This window comes from Cryptomeria japonica, unplaced genomic scaffold (genome assembly GCF_030272615.1).
Source record: "Cryptomeria japonica unplaced genomic scaffold, Sugi_1.0 HiC_scaffold_20, whole genome shotgun sequence".
Taxonomy (NCBI): Eukaryota; Viridiplantae; Streptophyta; class Pinopsida; order Cupressales; family Cupressaceae; genus Cryptomeria; species Cryptomeria japonica.
This window is the reverse complement of record NW_026728842.1, coordinates 1,830,313-1,842,500: the sequence shown is the minus strand read 5'-3', so window position 1 is coordinate 1,842,500 and position 12,188 is coordinate 1,830,313. Positions and strand designations below refer to the sequence as shown.

At 62.5% G+C, this 12,188-nt stretch overlaps 1 non-coding gene across 1 annotated transcript; it reads right to left on the bottom strand.

Annotated features, from left to right (window-relative positions):
* Positions 1–11,278: 11,278 nt before the first annotated feature.
* Positions 11,279–11,397, bottom strand: LOC131860861 (5S ribosomal RNA). Its single transcript, XR_009359945.1, has one exon. It is a non-coding gene; the product is annotated as a 5S ribosomal RNA (ribosomal RNA).
* Between the last annotated feature and the right edge of the window lie 791 nt (positions 11,398–12,188).

Here is a 12,188-nt window from a genome sequence, read left to right as displayed (position 1 = left end):
CCCGGTTGTTGGGTGCGCACACACCCTGGCGTGCACGAAATCGGAAGTTGGGTTAATTGCCCGGTTTGCCTCGAGTGCGCACCTTCGCCAGGGCGGGCTCAAGATGGCACCCGCGTTCCGTTTTTTTCACTATCTTTCAAAACGGAAATTTTAAAATCTCGTTTTTTTTTTTTTTTTGCCTTTTCTGGAAATTAGTGAAGGCAGCGCATCAAAGGTGCGCAATGCTGGTGCGAACCCGGGAGCGCTCCGATGTGTGCTCCAAGGTGCGGCGTGCACGAAGTCCGAGCCCGGTTTGCCCCGGGTGCGCACCTCGCGTGCACCTTCGCCGGGGTGAGCACCTTGGTGTGCAGACCTTGGCTGGGTTGCGCGCCCTGGTGCGCACCAAGGAGCGCTCTGAAGTGTGCTCCAAGGTGCGGCGTGCACGAAGTCGGAGCCCGGTTTGCCCCGGGTGTGCACCTCGCGTGCACCTTCGCTGCGGTGGGCACCTTGGCTGGGTTGCGCGCCTTGGTGGGCACCATGCAGTGCACGAAGTCGGAGCCCGGATTGCCCCGGGCGCGCACCTCCGCCAGGGTGGGCACCTTGGTGCGCACAACTTGCCTGGGCTGCGCACCAGGAAGGGCTCAAGATGGCACCCGCGTTCCGTTTTTTTCACTATCTTTCAGAACGGAAATTTTAAAATCTCGTTTTTTTTTGCCTTTTCTGGAAATTAGTGAAGGCAGCGCATCAAAGGTGCGCAACGCTGGTGCGAACCTGGGAGCGCTCCGATGTGTGCTCCAAGGTGCGGCGTGCACGAAGTCGGAGCCCGGTTTGCCCCGGGTGCGCACCTCGCGTGCACCTTCGCCGGGGTGGGCACCTTGGTGTGCAGACCTTGGCTGGGTTGCGCGCCCTGGTGGGCACCATGGTGCGCACCAAGGAGCGCTCCGAAGTGTGCTCCAAGGTGCGGCCTGCACGAAGTCGGAGCCCGGTTTGCCCCGGGTGTGCACCTCGGGTGGGCACCTTGGTGCGCATGCCTTGCCTGGGCTGCGCACCAGGGCGGGCTCAAGATGGCACCCGCGTTCCTTTTTTTTCACTATCTTTCAAAACGGAAATTTTAAAATCTCATTTTTTTTTGCCTTTTTCTGGAAATTAGTGAAGGCAGCGCATCAAAGGTGCGCACCTCGCTGCCCACCACGGTGCGCAACGCCGGTGGGCACCCGGGAGTGCTTCGAAGTGTGCTCCAAGGTGCTGCGTGCACGTTGTCGGAGCCCGGTTTGCCCCGGGTGCGCACCTCGCGTGCACCTTCGTCGGGGTGGGCACCTTGGCTGGGTTTGCCCCGGCTGCGCTCCGAAGCGGGGTTATTGGAGCGCCGCCTCTTTTTTTGTCGGAGCGTTTGGTGGGGTTTCTCGCACTGGCTCTTCCCAGGCCCGGTTGCCACCCTGGCGCGCACGAAGTCGGAAGTAGGGTTAATTGCCCGGGTGCGCACCTTTGCCAGGGTGGGCACCTTGCCTGGGCTGCGCACCAGGGCGGGCTCAAGATGGCACCCGCGTTCCGTTTTTTTCACTATCTTTCAAAACGGAAATTTCAAAATCTCCTTTTTTTTTTGCCTTTTCTGGAAATTAGTGAAGGCAGCGCATCAAAGGTGCGCACCCGGGAGCGCTACGAAGTGTGCTCCAAGGTGCGGCGTGCACGTTGTCGGAGCCCGGTTTGCCTCGGGTGCGCACCTCGCCTGCACCTTGGCCGGGGTGGGCACCTTGGCTGGGTTTGCCCAGGGTGCGCTCCGGAGCGGGGTTACTGGAGCGCCCCCTCTTTTTTTGTCAGAGCGTTTGGTGGGGTTTCTCGCATTGGCTCTTCCCAGGCCCGGTTGTTGGGTGCGCTCCCACCCTGGCGCGCGCGAGGTTGGAAGTTGGGTTAATTGCCCGGGCGCGCACCTTCGCCAGGGTGGGCACCTTGGTGCGCACACCTTGGCTGGGCTGCGCACCAGGGCGGGCTCAAGATGGCACCAGCATTCCCTTTTTTTCACTATCTTTCAAAACGGAAATTTTAAAATCTCGTTTTTTTTTGCCTTTTATGGAAATTAGTGAAGGCATCGCATCAAAGGTGCGCACCTCGCTGCCCACCTTGGTGTGCTCCGAGGTGCCCACCACGGTGCGAACCCGGGAGCGCCCCGATGTGTGCTCCAAGGTGCGGCGTGCACGAAGTCAGACCCCGGTTTGCCCCGGGTGCGCACCTCGCGTGCACCTTGGTGCGCACACCTTGGCTGGGTTGCGCGCCCTGGTGGGCACCATGGTGCGCACCAAGGAGCGCTCCGAAGTGTGCTCCAAGGTGCGCCGTGCACGAAGTCGGAGCCCGGTTTGCCCCGGGTGCGCACCTCGCGTGCACCTTCGCCGCGGTGGGCACCATGGCGTGCACGAAGTCGGAGCCCGGTTTGCCCCGGGTGCGCACCTCGCGTGCACCTTCGCCGGGGTGGGCACCTTGGTGTGCAGACCTTGGCTGGGTTGCGCGCCCTGGTGGGCACCATGGTGCGCACCAAGGAGCGCTCCGAAGTGTGCTCCAAGGTGCGGCCTGCACGAAGTCGGAGCCCGGTTGGCCCCGGGTGTGCACCTCGGGTGGGCACCTTGGTGCGCATGCCTTGCCTGGGCTGCGCACCAGGGCGGGCTCAAGATGGCACCCGCGTTCCTTTTTTTTCACTATCTTTCAAAACGGAAATTTTAAAATCTCATTTTTTTTTGCCTTTTTCTGGAAATTAGTGAAGGCAGCGCATCAAAGGTGCGCACCTCGCTGCCCACCACGGTGCGCAACGCCGGTGGGCACCCGGGAGTGCTTCGAAGTGTGCTCCAAGGTGCTGCGTGCACGTTGTCGGAGCCCGGTTTGCCCCGGGTGCGCACCTCGCGTGCACCTTCGTCGGGGTGGGCACCTTGGCTGGGTTTGCCCCGGCTGCGCTCCGAAGCGGGGTTATTGGAGCGCCGCCTCTTTTTTTGTCGGAGCGTTTGGTGGGGTTTCTCGCATTGGCTCTTCCCAGGCCCGGTTGCCACCCTGGCGCGCACGAAGTCGGAAGTAGGGTTAATTGCCCGGGTGCGCACCTTTGCCAGGGTGGGCACCTTGCCTGGGCTGCGCACCAGGGCGGGCTCAAGATGGCACCCGCGTTCCGTTTTTTTCACTATCTTTCAAAACGGAAATTTCAAAATCTCCTTTTTTTTTTGCCTTTTCTGGAAATTAGTGAAGGCAGCGCATCAAAGGTGCGCACCCGGGAGCGCTACGAAGTGTGCTCCAAGGTGCGGCGTGCACGTTGTCGGAGCCCGGTTTGCCTCGGGTGCGCACCTCGCCTGCACCTTGGCCGGGGTGGGCACCTTGGCTGGGTTTGCCCAGGGTGCGCTCCGGAGCGGGGTTACTGGAGCGCCCCCTCTTTTTTTGTCAGAGCGTTTGGTGGGGTTTCTCGCATTGGCTCTTCCCAGGCCCGGTTGTTGGGTGCGCTCCCACCCTGGCGCGCGCGAGGTTGGAAGTTGGGTTAATTGCCCGGGCGCGCACCTTCGCCAGGGTGGGCACCTTGGTGCGCACACCTTGGCTGGGCTGCGCACCAGGGCGGGCTCAAGATGGCACCAGCATTCCCTTTTTTTCACTATCTTTCAAAACGGAAATTTTAAAATCTCGTTTTTTTTTGCCTTTTATGGAAATTAGTGAAGGCATCGCATCAAAGGTGCGCACCTCGCTGCCCACCTTGGTGTGCTCCGAGGTGCCCACCACGGTGCGAACCCGGGAGCGCCCCGATGTGTGCTCCAAGGTGCGGCGTGCACGAAGTCGGACCCCGGTTTGCCCCGGGTGCGCACCTCGCGTGCACCTTGGTGCGCACACCTTGGCTGGGTTGCGCGCCCTGGTGGGCACCATGGTGCGCACCAAGGAGCGCTCCGAAGTGTGCTCCAAGGTGCGCCGTGCACGAAGTCGGAGCCCGGTTTGCCCCGGGTGCGCACCTCGCGTGCACCTTCGCCGCGGTGGGCACCATGGCGTGCACGAAGTCGGAGCCCGGTTTGCCCCGGGTGCGCACCTCGCGTGCACCTTCGCCGGGGTGGGCACCTTGGTGTGCAGACCTTGGCTGGGTTGCGCGCCCTGGTGGGCACCATGGTGCGCACCAAGGAGCGCTCCGAAGTGTGCTCCAAGGTGCGGCCTGCACGAAGTCGGAGCCCGGTTGGCCCCGGGTGTGCACCTCGGGTGGGCACCTTGGTGCGCATGCCTTGCCTGGGCTGCGCACCAGGGCGGGCTCAAGATGGCACCCGCGTTCCTTTTTTTTCACTATCTTTCAAAACGGAAATTTTAAAATCTCATTTTTTTTTGCCTTTTTCTGGAAATTAGTGAAGGCAGCGCATCAAAGGTGCGCACCTCGCTGCCCACCACGGTGCGCAACGCCGGTGGGCACCCGGGAGTGCTTCGAAGTGTGCTCCAAGGTGCTGCGTGCACGTTGTCGGAGCCCGGTTTGCCCCGGGTGCGCACCTCGCGTGCACCTTCGTCGGGGTGGGCACCTTGGCTGGGTTTGCCCCGGCTGCGCTCCGAAGCGGGGTTATTGGAGCGCCGCCTCTTTTTTTGTCGGAGCGTTTGGTGGGGTTTCTCGCATTGGCTCTTCCCAGGCCCGGTTGCCACCCTGGCGCGCACGAAGTCGGAAGTAGGGTTAATTGCCCGGGTGCGCACCTTTGCCAGGGTGGGCACCTTGCCTGGGCTGCGCACCAGGGCGGGCTCAAGATGGCACCCGCGTTCCGTTTTTTTCACTATCTTTCAAAACGGAAATTTCAAAATCTCCTTTTTTTTTTGCCTTTTCTGGAAATTAGTGAAGGCAGCGCATCAAAGGTGCGCACCCGGGAGCGCTACGAAGTGTGCTCCAAGGTGCGGCGTGCACGTTGTCGGAGCCCGGTTTGCCTCGGGTGCGCACCTCGCCTGCACCTTGGCCGGGGTGGGCACCTTGGCTGGGTTTGCCCAGGGTGCGCTCCGGAGCGGGGTTACTGGAGCGCCCCCTCTTTTTTTGTCAGAGCGTTTGGTGGGGTTTCTCGCATTGGCTCTTCCCAGGCCCGGTTGTTGGGTGCGCTCCCACCCTGGCGCGCGCGAGGTTGGAAGTTGGGTTAATTGCCCGGGCGCGCACCTTCGCCAGGGTGGGCACCTTGGTGCGCACACCTTGGCTGGGCTGCGCACCAGGGCGGGCTCAAGATGGCACCAGCATTCCCTTTTTTTCACTATCTTTCAAAACGGAAATTTTAAAATCTCGTTTTTTTTTGCCTTTTATGGAAATTAGTGAAGGCATCGCATCAAAGGTGCGCACCTCGCTGCCCACCTTGGTGTGCTCCGAGGTGCCCACCACGGTGCGAACCCGGGAGCGCCCCGATGTGTGCTCCAAGGTGCGGCGTGCACGAAGTCGGACCCCGGTTTGCCCCGGGTGCGCACCTCGCGTGCACCTTGGTGCGCACACCTTGGCTGGGTTGCGCGCCCTGGTGGGCACCATGGTGCGCACCAAGGAGCGCTCCGAAGTGTGCTCCAAGGTGCGCCGTGCACGAAGTCGGAGCCCGGTTTGCCCCGGGTGCGCACCTCGCGTGCACCTTCGCCGCGGTGGGCACCATGGCGTGCACGAAGTCGGAGCCCGGTTTGCCCCGGGTGCGCACCTCGCGTGCACCTTCGCCGGGGTGGGCACCTTGGTGTGCAGACCTTGGCTGGGTTGCGCGCCCTGGTGGGCACCATGGTGCGCACCAAGGAGCGCTCCGAAGTGTGCTCCAAGGTGCGGCCTGCACGAAGTCGGAGCCCGGTTTGCCACCCTGGCGCGCACGAAGTCGGAAGTAGGGTTAATTGCCCGGGTGCGCACCTTTGCCAGGGTGGGCACCTTGCCTGGGCTGCGCACCAGGGCGGGCTCAAGATGGCACCCGCGTTCCGTTTTTTTCACTATCTTTCAAAACGGAAATTTCAAAATCTCCTTTTTTTTTTGCCTTTTCTGGAAATTAGTGAAGGCAGCGCATCAAAGGTGCGCACCCGGGAGCGCTACGAAGTGTGCTCCAAGGTGCGGCGTGCACGTTGTCGGAGCCCGGTTTGCCCCGGGTGCGCACCTCGCCTGCACCTTGGCCGGGGTGGGCACCTTGGCTGGGTTTGCCCAGGGTGCGCTCCGGAGCGGGGTTACTGGAGCGCCCCCTCTTTTTTTGTCAGAGCGTTTGGTGGGGTTTCTCGCATTGGCTCTTCCCAGGCCCGGTTGTTGGGTGCGCTCCCACCCTGGCGCGCGCGAGGTTGGAAGTTGGGTTAATTGCCCGGGCGCGCACCTTCGCCAGGGTGGGCACCTTGGTGCGCACACCTTGGCTGGGCTGCGCACCAGGGCGGGCTCAAGATGGCACCAGCATTCCCTTTTTTTCACTATCTTTCAAAACGGAAATTTTAAAATCTCGTTTTTTTTTGCCTTTTATCAAAATTAGTGAAGGCATCGCATCAAAGGTGCGCACCTCGCTGCCCACCTTGGTGTGCTCCGAGGTGCCCACCACGGTGCGAACCCGGGAGCGCCCCGATGTGTGCTCCAAGGTGCGGCGTGCACGAAGTCGGACCCCGGTTTGCCCCGGGTGCGCACCTCGCGTGCACCTTGGTGCGCACACCTTGGCTGGGTTGCGCGCCCTGGTGGGCACCATGGTGCGCACCAAGGAGCGCTCCGAAGTGTGCTCCAAGGTGCGCCGTGCACGAAGTCGGAGCCCGGTTTGCCCCGGGTGCGCACCTCGCGTGCACCTTCGCCGCGGTGGGCACCATGGCGTGCACGAAGTCGGAGCCCGGTTTGCCCCGGGTGCGCACCTCGCGTGCACCTTCGCCGGGGTGGGCACCTTGGTGTGCAGACCTTGGCTGGGTTGCGCGCCCTGGTGGGCACCATGGTGCGCACCAAGGAGCGCTCCGAAGTGTGCTCCAAGGTGCGGCCTGCACGAAGTCGGAGCCTGGTTTGCCACCCTGGCGCGCACGAAGTCGGAAGTAGGGTTAATTGCCCGGGTGCGCACCTTTGCCAGGGTGGGCACCTTGCCTGGGCTGCGCACCAGGGCGGGCTCAAGATGGCACCCGCGTTCCATTTTTTTCACTATCTTTCAAAACGGAAATTTCAAAATCTCCTTTTTTTTTTGCCTTTTCTGGAAATTAGTGAAGGCAGCGCATCAAAGGTGCGCACCCGGGAGCGCTACGAAGTGTGCTCCAAGGTGCGGCGTGCACGTTGTCGGAGCCCGGTTTGCCCCGGGTGCGCACCTCGCCTGCACCTTGGCCGGGGTGGGCACCTTGGCTGGGTTTGCCCAGGGTGCGCTCCGAAGCGGGGTTACTGGAGCGCCCCCTCTTTTTTTGTCAGAGCGTTTGGTGGGGTTTCTCGCATTGGCTCTTCCCAGGCCCGGTTGTTGGGTGCGCTCCCACCCTGGCGCGCGCGAGGTTGGAAGTTGGGTTAATTGCCCGGGCGCGCACCTTCGCCAGGGTGGGCACCTTGGTGCGCACACCTTGGCTGGGCTGCGCACCAGGGCGGGCTCAAGATGGCACCAGCATTCCCTTTTTTTCACTATCTTTCAAAACGGAAATTTTAAAATCTCGTTTTTTTTTGCCTTTTATGGAAATTAGTGAAGGCATCGCATCAAAGGTGCGCACCTCGCTGCCCACCTTGGTGTGCTCCGAGGTGCCCACCACGGTGCGAACCCGGGAGCGCCCCGATGTGTGCTCCAAGGTGCGGCGTGCACGAAGTCGGACCCCGGTTTGCCCCGGGTGCGCACCTCGCGTGCACCTTGGTGCGCACACCTTGGCTGGGTTGCGCGCCCTGGTGGGCACCATGGTGCGCACCAAGGAGCGCTCCGAAGTGTGCTCCAAGGTGCGCCGTGCACGAAGTCGGAGCCCGGTTTGCCCCGGGTGCGCACCTCGCGTGCACCTTCGCCGCGGTGGGCACCATGGCGTGCACGAAGTCGGAGCCCGGTTTGCCCCGGGTGCGCACCTCGCGTGCACCTTCGCCGGGGTGGGCACCTTGGTGTGCAGACCTTGGCTGGGTTGCGCGCCCTGGTGGGCACCATGGTGCGCACCAAGGAGCGCTCCGAAGTGTGCTCCAAGGTGCGGCCTGCACGAAGTCGGAGCCCGGTTTGCCCCGGGTGTGCACCTCGGGTGGGCACCTTGGTGCGCATGCCTTGCCTGGGCTGCGCACCAGGGCGGGCTCAAGATGGCACCCGCGTTCCTTTTTTTTCACTATCTTTCAAAACGGAAATTTTAAAATCTCATTTTTTTTTGCCTTTTTCTGGAAATTAGTGAAGGCAGCGCATCAAAGGTGCGCACCTCGCTGCCCACCACGGTGCGCAACGCCGGTGGGCACCCGGGAGTGCTTCGAAGTGTGCTCCAAGGTGCTGCGTGCACGTTGTCGGAGCCCGGTTTGCCCCGGGTGCGCTCCTCGCGTGCACCTTCGTCGGGGTGGGCACCTTGGCTGGGTTTGCCCCGGCTGCGCTCCGAAGCGGGGTTATTGGAGCGCCGCCTCTTTTTTTGTCGGAGCGTTTGGTGGGGTTTCTCGCATTGGCTCTTCCCAGGCCCGGTTGCCACCCTGGCGCGCACGAAGTCGGAAGTAGGGTTAATTGCCCGGGTGCGCACCTTTGCCAGGGTGGGCACCTTGCCTGGGCTGCGCACCAGGGCGGGCTCAAGATGGCACCCGCGTTCCGTTTTTTTCACTATCTTTCAAAACGGAAATTTCAAAATCTCCTTTTTTTTTTGCCTTTTCTGGAAATTAGTGAAGGCAGCGCATCAAAGGTGCGCACCCGGGAGCGCTACGAAGTGTGCTCCAAGGTGCGGCGTGCACGTTGTCGGAGCCCGGTTTGCCCCGGGTGCGCACCTCGCCTGCACCTTGGCCGGGGTGGGCACCTTGGCTGGGTTTGCCCAGGGTGCGCTCCGAAGCGGGGTTACTGGAGCGCCCCCTCTTTTTTTGTCAGAGCGTTTGGTGGGGTTTCTCGCATTGGCTCTTCCCAGGCCCGGTTGTTGGGTGCGCTCCCACCCTGGCGCGCGCGAGGTTGGAAGTTGGGTTAATTGCCCGGGCGCGCACCTTCGCCAGGGTGGGCACCTTGGTGCGCACACCTTGGCTGGGCTGCGCACCAGGGCGGGCTCAAGATGGCACCAGCATTCCCTTTTTTTCACTATCTTTCAAAACGGAAATTTTAAAATCTCGTTTTTTTTTGCCTTTTATGGAAATTAGTGAAGGCATCGCATCAAAGGTGCGCACCTCGCTGCCCACCTTGGTGTGCTCCGAGGTGCCCACCACGGTGCGAACCCGGGAGCGCCCCGATGTGTGCTCCAAGGTGCGGCGTGCACGAAGTCGGACCCCGGTTTGCCCCGGGTGCGCACCTCGCGTGCACCTTGGTGCGCACACCTTGGCTGGGTTGCGCGCCCTGGTGGGCACCATGGTGCGCACCAAGGAGCGCTCCGAAGTGTGCTCCAAGGTGCGCCGTGCACGAAGTCGGAGCCCGGTTTGCCCCGGGTGCGCACCTCGCGTGCACCTTCGCCGCGGTGGGCACCATGGCGTGCACGAAGTCGGAGCCCGGTTTGCCCCGGGTGCGCACCTCGCGTGCACCTTCGCCGGGGTGGGCACCTTGGTGTGCAGACCTTGGCTGGGTTGCGCGCCCTGGTGGGCACCATGGTGCGCACCAAGGAGCGCTCCGAAGTGTGCTCCAAGGTGCGGCCTGCACGAAGTCGGAGTCCGGTTTGCCCCGGGTGCGCACCATGGCGTGCACGAAGTCGGAGCCCGGTTTGCCCCGGGTGCGCACCTCGCGTGCACCTTCGCCGGGGTGGGCACCTCGGCTGGTTTGCGCGCCCTGGTGCGCACCAAGGAGCGCTCCGAAGTGTGCTCCAAGGTGCGGCGTGCACGAAGTCGGAGCCCGGTTTGCCCCGGGTGCGCACCTCGCGTGCACCTTCGCCGCGGTGGGCACCTTGGCTGGGTTGGGCACCATTGAGCGCTCCGAAGTTTGCTCCAAGGTGCGCACCATGGCCCTCCAAGGTGCGCAGCATGGCGTGCACGAAGTCGGAGCCCGGTTTGCCCCGGGTGCGCACCTCGCGTGCACCTTCGCCAGGGTGGGCACCTCGGTGCGCACACCTTCTCAATGTTTTCTTGCCTTTTCTGGAAATTGGTGAAGGCAGCGCATCAAAGGTGCGCACCTCGGTGTGCTCCGAGGTGCGAACCCGAGAGCGCTTCGAGGTGCGCACGAAGTCAAAAGTCGGTATAATTGCATTGTTTTCCCCGGGTGCGCTCCGAGGTGCGCAACATCGGTGCGCACCAAGGAGGGCTCCGAAGTGTGCTCCAAGGTGCGCACGATGGCGTGCACCTCTGGTGCGCACGATTCGGAGCTCGGTTTGCCCGGGGTGCGCACACCTTGGCTGGGTTGCGCACCTTTTGTGCGCTCCATGGTGCGTACGAAGTCGGAGCTCGGTTTGCCCCGGGTGCGCACCTTGATGCGCACGCCTTGGCTGGGCTGCGCACCTTGGTGGGCGCCTCCAAGGTGCGCACGAAGTCGAAGCTCGGTTTGCCCCGGGTGCGCACCTTGGTGGGCGCCATGGTGCACTCCGAGGTGCCCAAGATTGGTGCGCACCAAGGAGCGCTCCGAAGTGCGCTCCAAGGTGCGCAGGTGCGCGCGAAGTCGAAAGTTGGGTTAATTGTCCGGTTTGCCTCGGGTGCGCACCTTGCGTGCACCTTCGCCAGGGTGGGCGCCTTGGTGCGCACACCTTGGCTGGGCTGCGCACCCGGGCGCGCACACCTTGGCACCCGCGTTTCCTTCATTTTAAATTTTTTTTTTTTACAATCTCTCAAGTGGGAAATTCTATAATCTCAACTTTTTTTGCCTTTTCAGGAAACTTTTGAATGGAGCGCATCATTGGTGCGCTCCGAAGTGTGCTCCAAGGTGCGCACCTCTGGTGCGCTCCAAAGCTCTCTCCAGCTGCGTGCACCTGCCCCGGGCGCGCACCCGGCCCCGCCCAGCTTCGCTCACCTGTCCCGGGCGTCTGGTGCGGAACCTTAGAGTAAGAAACATCACCGTGCACCTTGGCCAACGTGCGCGACTCGACCGAGCGCGCACTGGCCGAGGTGCACACCGATTTCACCTGGGTGCGCGCGCAGCACCTCGGGCGCACCGGGGTGCGCGCACAACGCCCGGGTTGCACCGTGGCCTGTGTGCTCGGGGCGCCTCGGGTGCGCGCTCGGTGTCGCCCCGGCGCGCGCGGTAGTGCGGGCAACGCACCCCGGCCCGGCCCGGCCCCGACGAGAACGCAAACGGGCAAAAGGTTAATTCAAATAGCATTGCGACGCCCGGCGAAAAACTAAAAAAGGGTGCAACACCGGGACTTCCCGGGAGGTCACCCATCCCAGTACTACTCCGGCCCAAGCGCGCTTAACTGCGGAGTTCTGATGGGATCCGGTGCACTAACGCTGGTATGATCGCACCCGTTATGAGCTTGTCGCAGTGTGTACTTAGCAAACCGCGACCCACGTGCGAATCCACCCCGGCCACCCACCCCCGTCGAGGTGCACACCCTCCCTCGCGAAGTGCGCCCCGTTCGCCAAGTGTGAGCCCTGCCCGGGTGCACGCACCTTGCTAGGGCATCGGGTGTGCACCCGGCCCGGCCTACGTGCGTGCACCTGGACGGGGCGTCGTGTGCGTGCAGTGTCCCGTCTGCAACGCGGTGCCCACACACCACCTCGGGCGCAACGACCTGCGCTCACATGTGGGCCGAGTGCACCTTGGTGCATGTTCGGGGCGCCTCGGGTGCACGCTCGATCTTGCCCCGGTGCACCAAGGCGCTCGGTTTGCCCCGGGTGCGCACTTGGTGCAAGGTGGGCACCCAAAATAGGGATCAAGCACCAAAACACAAGTTTCGGGATGCAAAATGGGACCCAAGGACCACAAATGCGTTCCAAGACCCATGATGGGTCCACGAGAACAAAAATGTGTTCCGAGACTTAATAAACAAATATTGGGTTTTAGGAGAAGAAACATGCTCTGATGCCCAAAACGAGAATCGACCCCGAAAAGGCCACAGGCCAAAAGTGGGATGCGAGACAAAAAAAAATGGGACCCGAGGACCAAAATTGGGTTCCCAGGTCGAAGACAGGGCAACCGGACAAGAAACGACCTCTAAGGCTCGAAATGAGTCCCGACGACTAAAACTTGACAAGAAGCACCCATCAGGCACCCAACTCGACACCCATGGGATGCCGACCCACCCGGGCTTCCACC